Source organism: Hordeum vulgare, chromosome 2H (assembly GCF_904849725.1).
Source record: "Hordeum vulgare subsp. vulgare chromosome 2H, MorexV3_pseudomolecules_assembly, whole genome shotgun sequence".
NCBI lineage: Eukaryota > Viridiplantae > Streptophyta > Magnoliopsida > Poales > Poaceae > Hordeum > Hordeum vulgare.
In genome coordinates, this window is record NC_058519.1 from 378066663 (window position 1) to 378080012 (window position 13350).

The window sequence follows — 13350 nt, forward strand, 5'->3', positions numbered from 1 at the left end:
GGTGGTTAAACAAAAATCACACAGAACAAGGGAGTACCTTGCTCTGATACCAATTGAAAGTGCATTAAGTCGACTAGAGGGGTGAATAGGCAATTTTTAATATTTCAGCACTGAGGAAATTCCTTGTGAGGAAAGTCCTCGGTCATGAAGAACGTGCAATGCACAATTGATGAACAGAGAAGTAAAACAGGCTACAACAAAGTCCTCAAAGTGAGGATTTCAATTCGGTTTGCACAGGATACTAGTACAGGGTACGCAGGTGATGAAAAACTAAAGTGAAGAATTTGAGGTGATGAAATTCATGAAAGTCCTCAGACAAATTCTTCAAACAGTAAAGGTGAAAGTCTTCGACATGCAATTGATGAAATGAAAAGAGTTGAGGACATAGAACCAGGAGCTTGATGAAGACAGTGGTTGATGACCGAGTTCCAACTATTGTGCTAGTTGTACGTCTGGTTTGGAGCGGCTATGTATTGAAACCTAAGGACACACAGTCCCTACTGTATTATCCTTGAGCTAAGGACACACAGTCCTCGCCCAACACTCGTGGTAAGTCTTCATGGCAGACTTCCAAAACCTCACAAACTTGGTCACCCGGTGATCCACAATCGACTGCTAGATGCTCTAGACCATCACGACTAGCCGTGTGGAGGATGCACGGTCCTCAAAGGTAATAGGCCTCGGTTCCACACAAGAACAAATTCTTCGATGATGCTCAATCACTTGGGTTTTGGGTTTGGCTTGGGTGTTTTGGATTATTTCCTCCCTTGATGAATTTCACTCATAGACCTTGAGCAATTTGGGTTGCTCAAATAGACAAGTGTCATTTTCTCACAAAGCAACCAACCAACTAGTGGTTGTGGGGGTGGCTATTTATAGCCACGGAGCATCCTCACATGATAAGATATAAATGCCCTCAACAATGTGACCATTGGGTTGACAGGTGCCGTGCACTGCGGCAACAGTCGAAACTTTCAACTCTGAAAGTCCTCATGTCTCAAATTCCTCACTCGAGGATTTGGTAGGAGTAGGTTTGAGTTAAGCATCATGAGGAAATTCATTCCATAGTATTACATCGACCCCTTTTAACAGTACGATGTTCCTATGAATCAAGAAAGAAGAAAATGAAACAGAAAGAGTAAATCTTCAGGCCTCAAGGTCTTGAGATCATTTTCTTCAAGGAGCACCGAATTTATCATCTTCAATTTCTTAGTGAAGAATATCATTTTCGTGGCAATTTCTTCGCGATCAAAGTCTTCAAGTAATGATAGAAGTCTTCAACATACGTAAATTTCTTCGCGACCAAAGTCTTCAAGAAATGACAAAAGTCTTCAACCGAAGTCAAATTCTTCACGACTAAAGTCTTCAAGAACTGACCAAGGTCTTCAACCGAAGTCAAATTCTTCACGACCAAAGTCTTCAAGATTTGACCAAAGTCATCACCTGATGATATACATTTTTAGGGATCAATATTCATCGAATAACTCAACCTCCTTAGCAACTTATAGAGCATGTGTACACTCACAAACATTGTTAGTCTCTTAACGTATAAGTCTTCAACCCATCAAATCATTAAGGGCACTAGATGCACTTACAAAAAGTCATCGTAAGTTCGAATGATTGAAACTTAAAACTTCGAGTGCCCTCGTGCAAGATCGAACTATGTCGCGAATCGCGAGGCAGTCAAGCGGTCGAGGGATTTGTTGCACCCGCAAGGTGCGGGGTACCAAGTCACCCGAGTGTGCATTTTCGGCTTTCAATTTTCAAATTTTAATATCTTTGGTATAAAAACCAAATTAAGTATATTTCCATATCCGTGTTTGTCATGATGAGAGTTTCAAATAAGATCCATTTTGAATATGTTTTGACGAATTTTCAAAATAAATGCTAACTTTCAACTCTCGAAACTTAGTTCGGTTGACTGATAAAATAACGATTTTTTGCCTACGGCCGACAAAAAAATCCTTAAAAATTTTATCTATGAAATTTGGTAAGAGAGAACGAGAAAATTGCATGTTTGAGATAAAAGGTCGTCATAAGTTTCAATGCTTAAAACTTAAAACTTCGAGTGTCCTCGTGCGAGATCGAACTATGTCGCGAATCACAACGCAATCGAGTGGTCGAGTATGGATTTGTTGCACCCGCAAGGTGCTGGGTACCAAGTCACTGGGGTGTGCATTTTTTGCTTCAATTTTCAAATTTTAATATCTTTTATATAAAAGTCCAAATTAAGTAATATTTCCATATCTTGTTTATCATGGTGAGAGTTTCAAATAAAATCCGTTTTGAATATGTTTTGACGAATTTTGAAATAAATGCTAAGTTTCAACTCTTTAAACTTAGTACGATTGATTGGGAAAATAATGACTTTTGGCCACATCCTGCAAATTTTTATCTATGAAATTTGGTAAGAGAGAGCGAGAAAAATGTGTGTTTTAGAGAAAAAGCCGTAAGTTCTAATAATTGAAACTTAAAACTTCGAATGCCCTCCTACGAGATCGAACTACGTCACGACTAGCGAGGCAATCGAGCAGTCGAGCAAGGCTGTGCATGTGCGTGCCCTGCACCTACGTCCCCCCTGCGAATTTCCAGTACATATGGCTTGTGTGCAACGTGAATGTTTTTGATTAATTATCCTTGACACGGAGGTTGCTAGACGGGCAAACATGAAACTCTCCCTCGTAGGACAGGCTCATTCGAGTGAAGAGTGTGATAAGTAATCATATAAACCTTGCAAAGGGGCCTAGGAGGTGTTAAGCGGTAGCCATGCACGATAAAACTAACCAAAGGAGTTGAGGCGTAATAAGAGAAGGGAAACGCTTCCATCCGACGCGCCGGTCAAATCGTTCGGCCGGTCGCGCACGGCCTGCGCGCTTCGCTGGTTAGGGCATGCAACTTTTATTCCGTTTAAATTGGTTGTAACTAATGTTTAAATTAGCTACAAGCGTTTTTCATTTGTTTCATTCATCCATTAAAAAAGTTGCATCCACGTTTGGTTGCAATTTGAATTTGCCGATTTTTTCGGCACAACCGGTGTTTTTGATTTTTGCTACAACTGTGTTAATTTTTACTACAACCGGTATTATTTTTTGCTGCAACCCTTCATTAAAAAAGTTGCATACACGTTCGTCAGAGTTGCAACCTGAGTTCATCGAATTGTTTTATTACAACCTTTTTTTGTTTTGCTACCACGCATCATCAGCTTCATTTTTTGCTACGAACACGTTGATATTTTTTGGCTACAACTATATTTTTGTTGCAACGGTGGACGAAAATTGATGTATCGTGGACGAAATTTGTTGCATCGAGAAAATTTGGCTGCATGAAGATCTAACAGTGCGGCCCGCATGTAGCTGGCAGATCGGGCGGCCTGTGCTCGGCCGACCGAACGATTCGGCTGACGCGCCGGCGCAGAGCACTGCCCGAAATGTTTCGCCACGGCGCGCCGGCCGAACGCTTCGGCCGGTCGCGTGTGACCTGCGCATGAGCTGATTAGGCATGCAACTTTTATCTCGTTTAAATTTGCTGCAACTAGTGTTCTTATTTGCTACAAGCGTTTTCCATTTGTTACATCTGTCCACTAAAAAAGTTGCATCCACGTTTGGTTGCAACTCGATTTCGTCGGATTTTTCGCTACAACCAGTGTTTTTAATTATTGCTACAACCGTGTTAATTTATGCAACAACCGGTATCCTTTTTTCTTGCAACCGTTCACTAAAAAAGTTGCATACACGTTCGTCAGAGTTGCAACCCGAGTTTACCAGATTGTTTTGCTACAATCCTTTTTTGTTTTGCTACCACGCATCATCAGCTTCGTTTTTTGTTACGACCACGTTGATATTTTTTTGCTACAACTATAACTTTGTTGCAACCGTGGACGAAAATTGCCGCATCATGGACGAAATTTGTTGCATCAAGAGAATTTTGCTACATGAAGATCTAACGGTGCGGCTCGCATACAGCTGGCGGATCGGGCGGCCCGCGCGCGGCCGACCGGATTCGGCCGGCGCGCCGACACGCCGGCGCAGAGCACTGCCCTTTTTTTTCGTTTCTGAAATTCCCCCCCCCCCCCCCCCCAAAAAAAATAACCTTCCTTACAAGAAGGTTGCATTTTCATCGCAATGCATTGGCTGCAGTAGAATCTATGCTGGAAAACTAGAAAAACGATATTGATGAGGCAGATTTGGTGGAGCAATATATGTGCATAATTTGTACAAAGATCCCTCGCTTCAAGTTAATTTGTACTCCAAAATTGGTCTGTGTGTCCATTATTATCAAACAAAAATTTAAGAGAGCCCCATACGCACGCTGATGCTGTGCGGCGAGCGGCTTGTCGACATGTGCGTTGTTAGAAAGTGAAACAAGAGAGACAATAGATAGGGATGTAAAGTAAAGGATTATCTTAATTGATGATTGAGTACAAGTATATATAGCCCCGACGGGATACATCTTACAGACGCGATGGTCCGAAGTGACACGAGCGAACAGTCGTGTTCCTCGTACATAGCGGTTAGGGATAGTGGAAATTCTCCATAATTAACACATGGGTTAATTAAACTCAACACTGCCCCTAATCTACGTTATCCTTGTAGACATCATCATCTTAAATAAAAGGTCCGCAAAAACCCTCCGGGAAAATGTGAGAAGTATAGTGTTTGATATGTTGCTAAAACTTCTTCAAACCGAGTGAAAAAGATAAAGAGAAAATGATGCAACATACAATTGTTACTGTCTCTTTTAACTCAATACGAGAAAAAACATATAGGTTAGAGGACAATAAATATGTCGTATATACTTTTCTAAAAACCCCGATGGGAAAACAGAAAGTGTGACATATGATCTCATGTTGATATTACCTCATTAAAAATCGTTATGAGAACCTATAAAGTAAACTCATAAAGGGAAAAAGAGTATAATATGATGCATTGAATAGGAACAATTTAGGAAGATACTCCCCTTGATTCTTGCAAATTCAAAGCCGTCACATACCAACTCCATGAACATATTTTTAGAATGTAAAAGTTGATAGAGACTTCATGAACAAAGTAGTCATATGATTTAACTTGCAAGATATGCAATATAAAGATATTGCTTATTAGTAACCTGTTTGCATCCAGGTCGAGATAATGGTTGGTGGATGTAGCCATGTGGTCTATTTGAAGACTCTTAGTGAGAGAGCTACCACACCTAGTAGGAATACTAAGCTTGTCTATGATCTGACATAGTGTGGATCTCATCAATGTATCCACCGGTATTGATGTTCAGATTTCTCTAAAACTTGAAAAACCAGGACAAGACGTTTGATGCCTTTGGAGATATCGATAGATATCCTTGAGTCCCAACCAATTGTGTTTGGTGGATCCAATGGCATTATGGAACGTTGAATCCCAGTATATGATTTCCATCATCTCTTGGTCTATAAAGATCTTTCTCTACGTCTAGATAATGAACTACCATGAGAGTCATGGATGGATAAGATTTTTTCATAATGAATTTCGCCAATATATTTTGGATGTAGACAACATAGTAGACCATAATGTATGAATGAAGGCGCTCAAGTTATAGTAACGAGCGATATTTTGGTTTACCATAGTCCTTCATTTTAAACTCCGTCATTTAGATGATTACATGTGTCGTCATCACAGACACACAAACATGGATAATCATCATTGTAGGAGTAATCCTTGTGTATAAGGAACTCACTACGACAGTTGTACCATATGTACCAACAACAATAAGTCGTATGGTGGCTTACTGATTTTTACACAATGTATGTTGCATTTTGCATTTCGATTCAGAAGTGAGATTCTATCGGGAATCAATCATATATGTGTGAATCTAGTGATCCAGATGGATATGTGATCACTACATCTATCAACTTCAAAGATAGATGATTTTGTACTTGCCAATGATATAAGTTATCGGAAAGAGATTCCATTCTAGAGGATAGTTGGGTATCTGCGTGAACCCTTGTGCTAGAATACTTGCTCTTTGTTTCACCACCTAGTTGTTCTCAATTATGTTTCCAGAAGAAATCTGGTGTAGGTATTGCTTATAGATACCTTCCCATTATCGAGCAAGATCATTTCTACCTTGCTAGATTATACCCTTTGCTTGAGTTTAGTCCAAGTGTTGTTCACACTTTGCCATGGCCATGGTCTTTGGATTTGAATCATTTGTAAGGTTTTGCAATCTACTTGAGAAATGTATGTCGACAATTGTATACTTCCGGTTATATGTTTCTCCAAAATCTATATTTCAATATATAGTTGATGGAAATATCGTTACCCACGACGACTGCTCGCGATTTCCCAATGCGATTGAGTCGGGTATTCCGATGTCTCGGTCATTATGTGCACTATATAGGACCTGGGTTGGTGGAGGTTTCCCATCCACTAGTTATACTACCCATTAGGTGTGTGTCAACGTGAAATTGACTTGCATTTACTGATTCACAGGCCTTGATATCCTTGCTTGCGAGAAGCTGAATCCTGATGTACTTTCGCCATACATCTCTCCCTGTTGCTTTGAACAGGGAGTGGAGTGGTTTTTGTTGGTACCTCCACTCTTTCAGACGTACTCTTGCAGGATTGTAGGACCGTGTGACACCTTTATAGTCAGTAAATGAATCTGTTAGGTTATTTGCAATGTTCTTTGCAAATCTTTTAAACGCATGGTTCATATCTTTGAGTGCGTGGATTTGAGGCAGAAATGTGTTGAATATTCCACTAATTTCCTGTCATTCCTTACGGTACTTAAATTCCCCTCCTAATGCCTGGAAATATCCCTCATTGAATTAGTATATTGGCCTTGAATAACTCCCCATGCTAGGGCTTGAGGTATTGACGGAAAAACAGCTATTCCTCACATATATCCCAACTATATGTTGAGGGGCCAATGATGTATGCCGGGTAGTGATATCGGTATGCAACCGAATTACCACAGATGGGAAATACTTGGTAGATTTCCACGTATCAAAGATAGAGGGGAATAATATTATGTAGTTTTGTCACGAGCGTGTAAAACTACATGACTCCAACGTAAAGTTGGTAAGTTGCAATTCCAAAGTAAAGATAATGCAATGAGCTTAACTCTTCGGATAAAGGATTCTACCAAACCATTTTTAGTCTAGACATTAGGACAAATTGCTAAACTTCAATCCAAGTGCCATAGAGAAGGCACCGAAGGAGAATTCTGCAATGTTATCCATTCGATTTGCTTGAAATCGATGTCAGCATAATGAGACAATGATTTCATGTGAACAAAGTATACACTCAAGACCATCATGTAGATATGTCTTTTAGAACCATGGAATACCTGAATAGTCTAGTCAGTGGATGGGAAGGGCCACTTACCTCAACTTGATGCATTCAAGGAGTCCGAATGGTTCAGCTTAGACTTTAAGGTGCGCGAGCCTTAAAATTAGCTTCCATGTGTTACTTGTAGTGCATAGAAAATCCAAATCTTATTAAAATTTAGCATCACAATAATCATAACCATTTTAATTACTGATAGTTCCGATTTCAACCCAATGTCCCGATGACCAAGGCAAGAATGCCAAGTTTGTCATGTACAAGACATTTTGGAAAACTATCTTGGACGCAACATGTGTTATGGACTTTTTAATATGTGTAGTACAATCCATATGATACATAGAGAATGTGCTTGCCACATCTGTTGCATATGGTAAAGAGGATTAGTCCTCTTTGTTGTCATAATAAGTTTCCCTATGGAAACTATTTTGACGGATACCTCTATAGTTTAGTAGGGTACGAGTTAAACTAGGAAGCAATAAAGCATCTTGATGTTATTCGAGTACCCAGAGGGATAGTAAATATGACTCGAGTTGAGCCAACAAATACCTCATCACGTCTAGTGATTTTAAATTATCTCCTTTCTCTCAACGAGAGTGGAAACATTTTATTTCTCTAAGTATAGTGCTCGTGGCGCATATGTCCACAAGGCACAATTCATCTTTCATCAGATTGACCCCATGGAAATCTGACATGATGATTCTCAAGAAAACGAGTGTCAAATATATAGAATACATAAAAATGTATTTGTACCAAAGTGTTGATACAGTATATTTTGATATACGATTTATGATGAGAATAATACTTATGTTATTAATACAACATCATAAATGGACACAAACAAATATTGACCACTCAAGAGATTGAGAGACTATTCATAATCTCGAAACATGTCAGTTGAGGCATATTCAACGACAAGTTCTCCATGCCCATAGGATCCCTTCATCACTGGTGATGTCGGGTTGAAGGTTGAAGTGAGCTTCAAACCTTTGCCCTTGAGTTCATTGTATCCTAGGAATTGCTGATACAGAATAACCAGATGCTAAGATCTAAATCTAATGACTTATCTGATAGCAGTGTGATTCTCACCAGAAGTGAATCCTGGATTGCACACATTATCCAACGAGACACAAGAGCGATCATGATGTACATGGCCCAAATAAGGGAACAGTGGCCATTGAGGGTGAATACCTCAAAACCTATAGCCATATGTTACCTCTATGGGTAAACCAGAGATAATTAATTTACATTCAGTAAATTAAAGACCATCATGGTTGATGTTGTATTGGATTTAGCAAAATTAATGGGTATTTCAAGAAATTATCTTGAAACCATTAGCGTGAATCTAAAATTGCGAAATATGACACCTTGAAGATAATCTCCAAAATGGAGTAGATCTCTCAACACTAGGGAGTATAATCTGATGAAATCAGTAGATACTCACTCGTAATGCCTTTTGTCATGACTTAGAAAAATGTATGGAGAGCACTTTCTAGACCAACCATAATGTCAAAACGACAAAATCTAGGCTTTATCAATAGTTATCGATAATCTGCATATGCAGTAGAACCGTATGACTAAATTATGATCCCAAGCATCAATTTGAAGAAATCACTTTGAATTTTGCATCTGTATTTGCAAGAAATTGAAAATCTCAACTGCAAATAGATGCATTAATCTCAACATGTGATTAACATGGAAATAGATACATCATAGAAATATTCCAGAATACCACGTACTCAACGGAGAAATAGTACTACCGAGGTACTGAATTTATCTTTGAAAGAGATTTAAAATCTCTATGGCAAATGGATGTAATTAATCTCAACACGTGATAAACATGGAAATATGATGTTATTCCATTGCTACCTTGTTCTGATGAATTGAATCGTTCCCTTTAAGATCTCGTTGTGTTGGACTAGATATTCTGGTTTGAGATCACTTGATGTATGTCTTGCATGCGGATACCCATAGTCTGGCGCCCCGCCTGATTACCAGTGTAGCGAGACGGTCGCCACGCATACAAGCCCAGGAAATCACTCTCGCATGCGCGTTTACAACAAGTATCATGAACACATGCATTTCTATTAATGGATATAAGAGTCTTACATGATATACTACAAGGGTGATGGCATCGGAAAAGCTCTATCTAAGGCAACATGGTCTTGGTGCGGGTCCAATCCACAGGGATCTGACTAAGTTACTCTTCTAGCCCGCGAATGCTCTGGCTCCTTGATGATGGTCGCCGGATCCTTATGTGAACCTGGCCATGTTAAAGGCCGCTGAGTACTTTTGAATATACTCGCAAGCAAACCAAACTAACATATACACCAATCAAAGCAATCCATGGCATTCAAGCATGCATTTATTATTAGAGCAATATTAATTATCATGGTATAACAGGATTATCCACCAACATAAGTAATAAAGTAAATATGATAAGGTAAAGCATATTCAGTAAATGAATTATAGTCTGAATATTCTCACGTTCCAATATGAATTTGATCCAAATCCAATCCAACTCATGTGGTCATCCGACCACTCATCTCATAGCCATCCCATGGCTAACATGTCGTATTCCTGACATCATCTGATGTATGCACAACACGAGTTCGTGCATCATTATTATCATTAGTATGGTTATGGTTGACCACCTAGTGAGCTCTGTACGGGCTGTCCAATACCGTGGACACGACTATTCGAATAGATTTTTCACTCTACAAAGGTTGCACACTTTACCCACACCATGAAGCACCTGGCCTCGTGATCCCATTTGGGTGGAGCAGCGTTGTTCTAACGAAACCTGCCTGACCCGTGACTCTCCCATCGTACCACCGACAATCATCTTCCCCTGGAGTCCTGCCCTAGGTGGCTCTGTGTCCTCCTGACACCTGCCACCATCGTGGCCAAACTAAACTATCCCAAACAGGGACACCAGCACAATACTCAACTAGCTCACAGGGTTATCACCGCCTACCTGATCAGGGTAGCGCGCGTGCATAACTCTCCCTGTTTGGAGGTACCGGTGAAAGAGCATGCAATCAGATCTAGTCAAGGCCGTCCCATACTAGCAAATGTGGTTGCACGGTTAAGCCCGGACAGGTGACTCTAGATCAACCGGCTACGTTTAGTCTTAGCCAGTATTTCACAAGCATGGTTGTTTATCACGATAACTTGAGATGGAAGTAGCTAAGCATGATAAAAACATAAACACCTATCTCTATATAATATCACGACAAGTCATTAGTGCAATGATAATATGAGTAGTAGGAGGTAATGTAAATGACAATATCGAAATGGCATGAATTTAATTATTTCTAGCAAAAGCGTATCATTAATTAAACACACAAGAATAACACAGAGCAATGCTTAAGGGCATATATCAGATGATCGGCTTGCGAGAAGAAGTGCGGAGAGTCCGCGGAAGGAATCTTCGAAAACCGTCTCTCTCGGAGAGGGCTATTTAGAGGCAAGGGAAAATTTGTCATTTTCATAGTGTGAAAACATCATGAAAATGATACCATTGGAACGGTCTCAACGAACCGAAGATATGAGCGTTGGTTTCTCCTCGATCGGAGTCACGGTGAAAAAACTATAGCCGTTTGAAGTCCAGGGACCAATCTGCAAATAAACTATTCGCAGACAGGCCCCTCAGGGCTGACCCGAAACCGCACTCAGCTGAAATACATTTTCCGAAAAATAAAACACAAACTTAGGCGCAAGAAAATGTAATACACATTCTCTAACTCAAAGCGCATTTACTGCAGTGCGCTTCCACTTAAACCGCACGACCCCGGGGTTGACTTGGTTGTTTCACAAACGAGTGGAGACGAGGGGCGGCGGGGCCCTCCTGGCCAGGTCATCTCCTTCTTCCTCCCATTTGTGACAGAGGGAAGCAGTGGAGGGGCCAAGGCCGCCGGCGGGGCGTGCGCCTTGCCGCTCCCCAGGTCCGGCCAACGGGCGGAGGCGCTCGACAACCCAACGCCGCGCACCCTGGTGGCCACCGGGTCGCGCAGGGAAGGTTGTCGTTTCATCGCCGTGGACCAAGGTGCCATGGCCGAGCGCGGCCATAGGACGAGTGCAGGATGCGAAGGAGGCGAGTCCTCGGTGGTCCGGAGAGGCTCAGGTCAGAGGATGGGCGGGACCAGATGATAGTGGTGGAGCTGCTGGTGATCGGAGAGGTCTATTTATAGCGACGGTAGCACACCGGATAAGGTCGGCCACCGTGGCATCCTCATCGTCTTACTGGAGCTAGGGGACACACGGAGGGAGGAGGCGATGTCGGCAAGGGCTCTCGGAGTGGGAAGAATCCAGGAGTGGCTTCGCGAGAGCTCGACGGAGAAAAAGACATGGGTCACGAGCGGCACAACACAGTGGCGGCGTTCTCCGTGGCATGAGGAGGAAGGAAGAGGGGTCCAGGACGAGGGCGAGGCCAAGGGGAAGCTACTTGACACGTCGAGGTGGCAAGAAGGGGAGGAAACGGACGAGGCCGAGGGCCCCAATGCAGAGAGCATGCATATGGCGCGCTCTGCCCGTTGTCACTGCGTTGCCACGGCATTGCCACGCCACACTCGTTGAAAAAACATGTCTGGGAGGTTCTACAATCCTCCGGTAGATGACTTGCATAACTGTAGGGCACGTGAGAGTTCTGGTATGAGTGAACCAAGGTCAAGAAGAAACCAACAACAAGATGTTTGTGCTATAGTGTGGCCACCACAATGCTCCTTTTGGCATGACGCTTGGCATAGGTCGATCACTCACTAGGGTTCTTATCTTGGCCAAGATTCAACACAATTGGGAAAGCCTAGTTGGCACTTCCTTTGCAAACATGCTAACTGGCAGAAAAGAAAATGAGCATGCTGGGGAAGAATGGCTAGATAGATCTGGCTAAAATTTGGTAGAGGGGGATTATTTGAATATATAGATATACTGGAAAAGTTTCAGCTCATTTGAGAATACCAAAGTGATACTTCCTTCACAACGGTTCCAAATGGACAGAAACTTAGGAAAATTGCTGGGGACAAATGGATAGATGGATTGAGCTGGTTTTTGGTTTCCATGCGTGATATATTTAAGTTAGTCACCATGAAAATTTTCAGCTCAAATGGATAAAGGGTTCAAGCACTTCCTTTGCAAATTCCCCAACTGGAGAGAATTTGCAAATTGATGTTGTTCTCAAAATTTGAACTATGGAACTTGGGTTCTTGATAGAAATTTGAAAGATATGGATCTGAGAAGCTCCACAATTTATTTGGGATTTTTCCTAGCTACCAAAATGGTAGTTCCTCTAGAAACTGCCCAAAATGCAATATTGGCATCAAATAGGAAAATGCAATTTCTCCTATTTTATTATGGCCAATATTTTTTTGGGAGCACAATATGATGACAAAGAATATCTCCACAAGTTTTCATGAACTCTGCAGATGGATAGATATTTTGCTGGATTTAATTCCTTTAACTCAAAGAAAAAGGAATTAATTATAAATGAAAAATATTGCAAATGACTTGGCAATATTTTTGCATATCCAGGGTTTATAGATGAAGGATGATCACTCGGAACTATTTGGGAGGCAACAGATGAAAGGAAATTGGGGTTCCTTTGTAATTGGAAGGTTTAGGGTTTCCCTTCCGGCAACTCGGAAGGTAGGGTTTTGACGGAAAAACCGAGAGATAGATCTTGGGTGGCAAGGTTGGACTAGAGAGAATCTCTGGTTGGATAAGGAAGGCAAGGCTAGATGACCATCTTCACATACCCAAGAGATATAGAAATCCGATAACACCGAGAGAAAAGACAGGAGTCAAATCTCGCAAAGGAAAAAAACTGGAGCGAAAACCAGGGTGTTACAAACCTACCCCCTTTAAGAAAATCTCGTCCTCGAGATTTCCAGGCCTACCTCCCGGGGAAGGGGGACTTACCTGTGTGTGACTTGGATCCTTCAATTGTTCTATCTTTGTTGGTTCTCTAACCCTTTAACTGCCTCTACGAAGGGACGAGGTGTTGTCTCCGCACATAGCTTTCTTGAATCGTTCTCTTGCC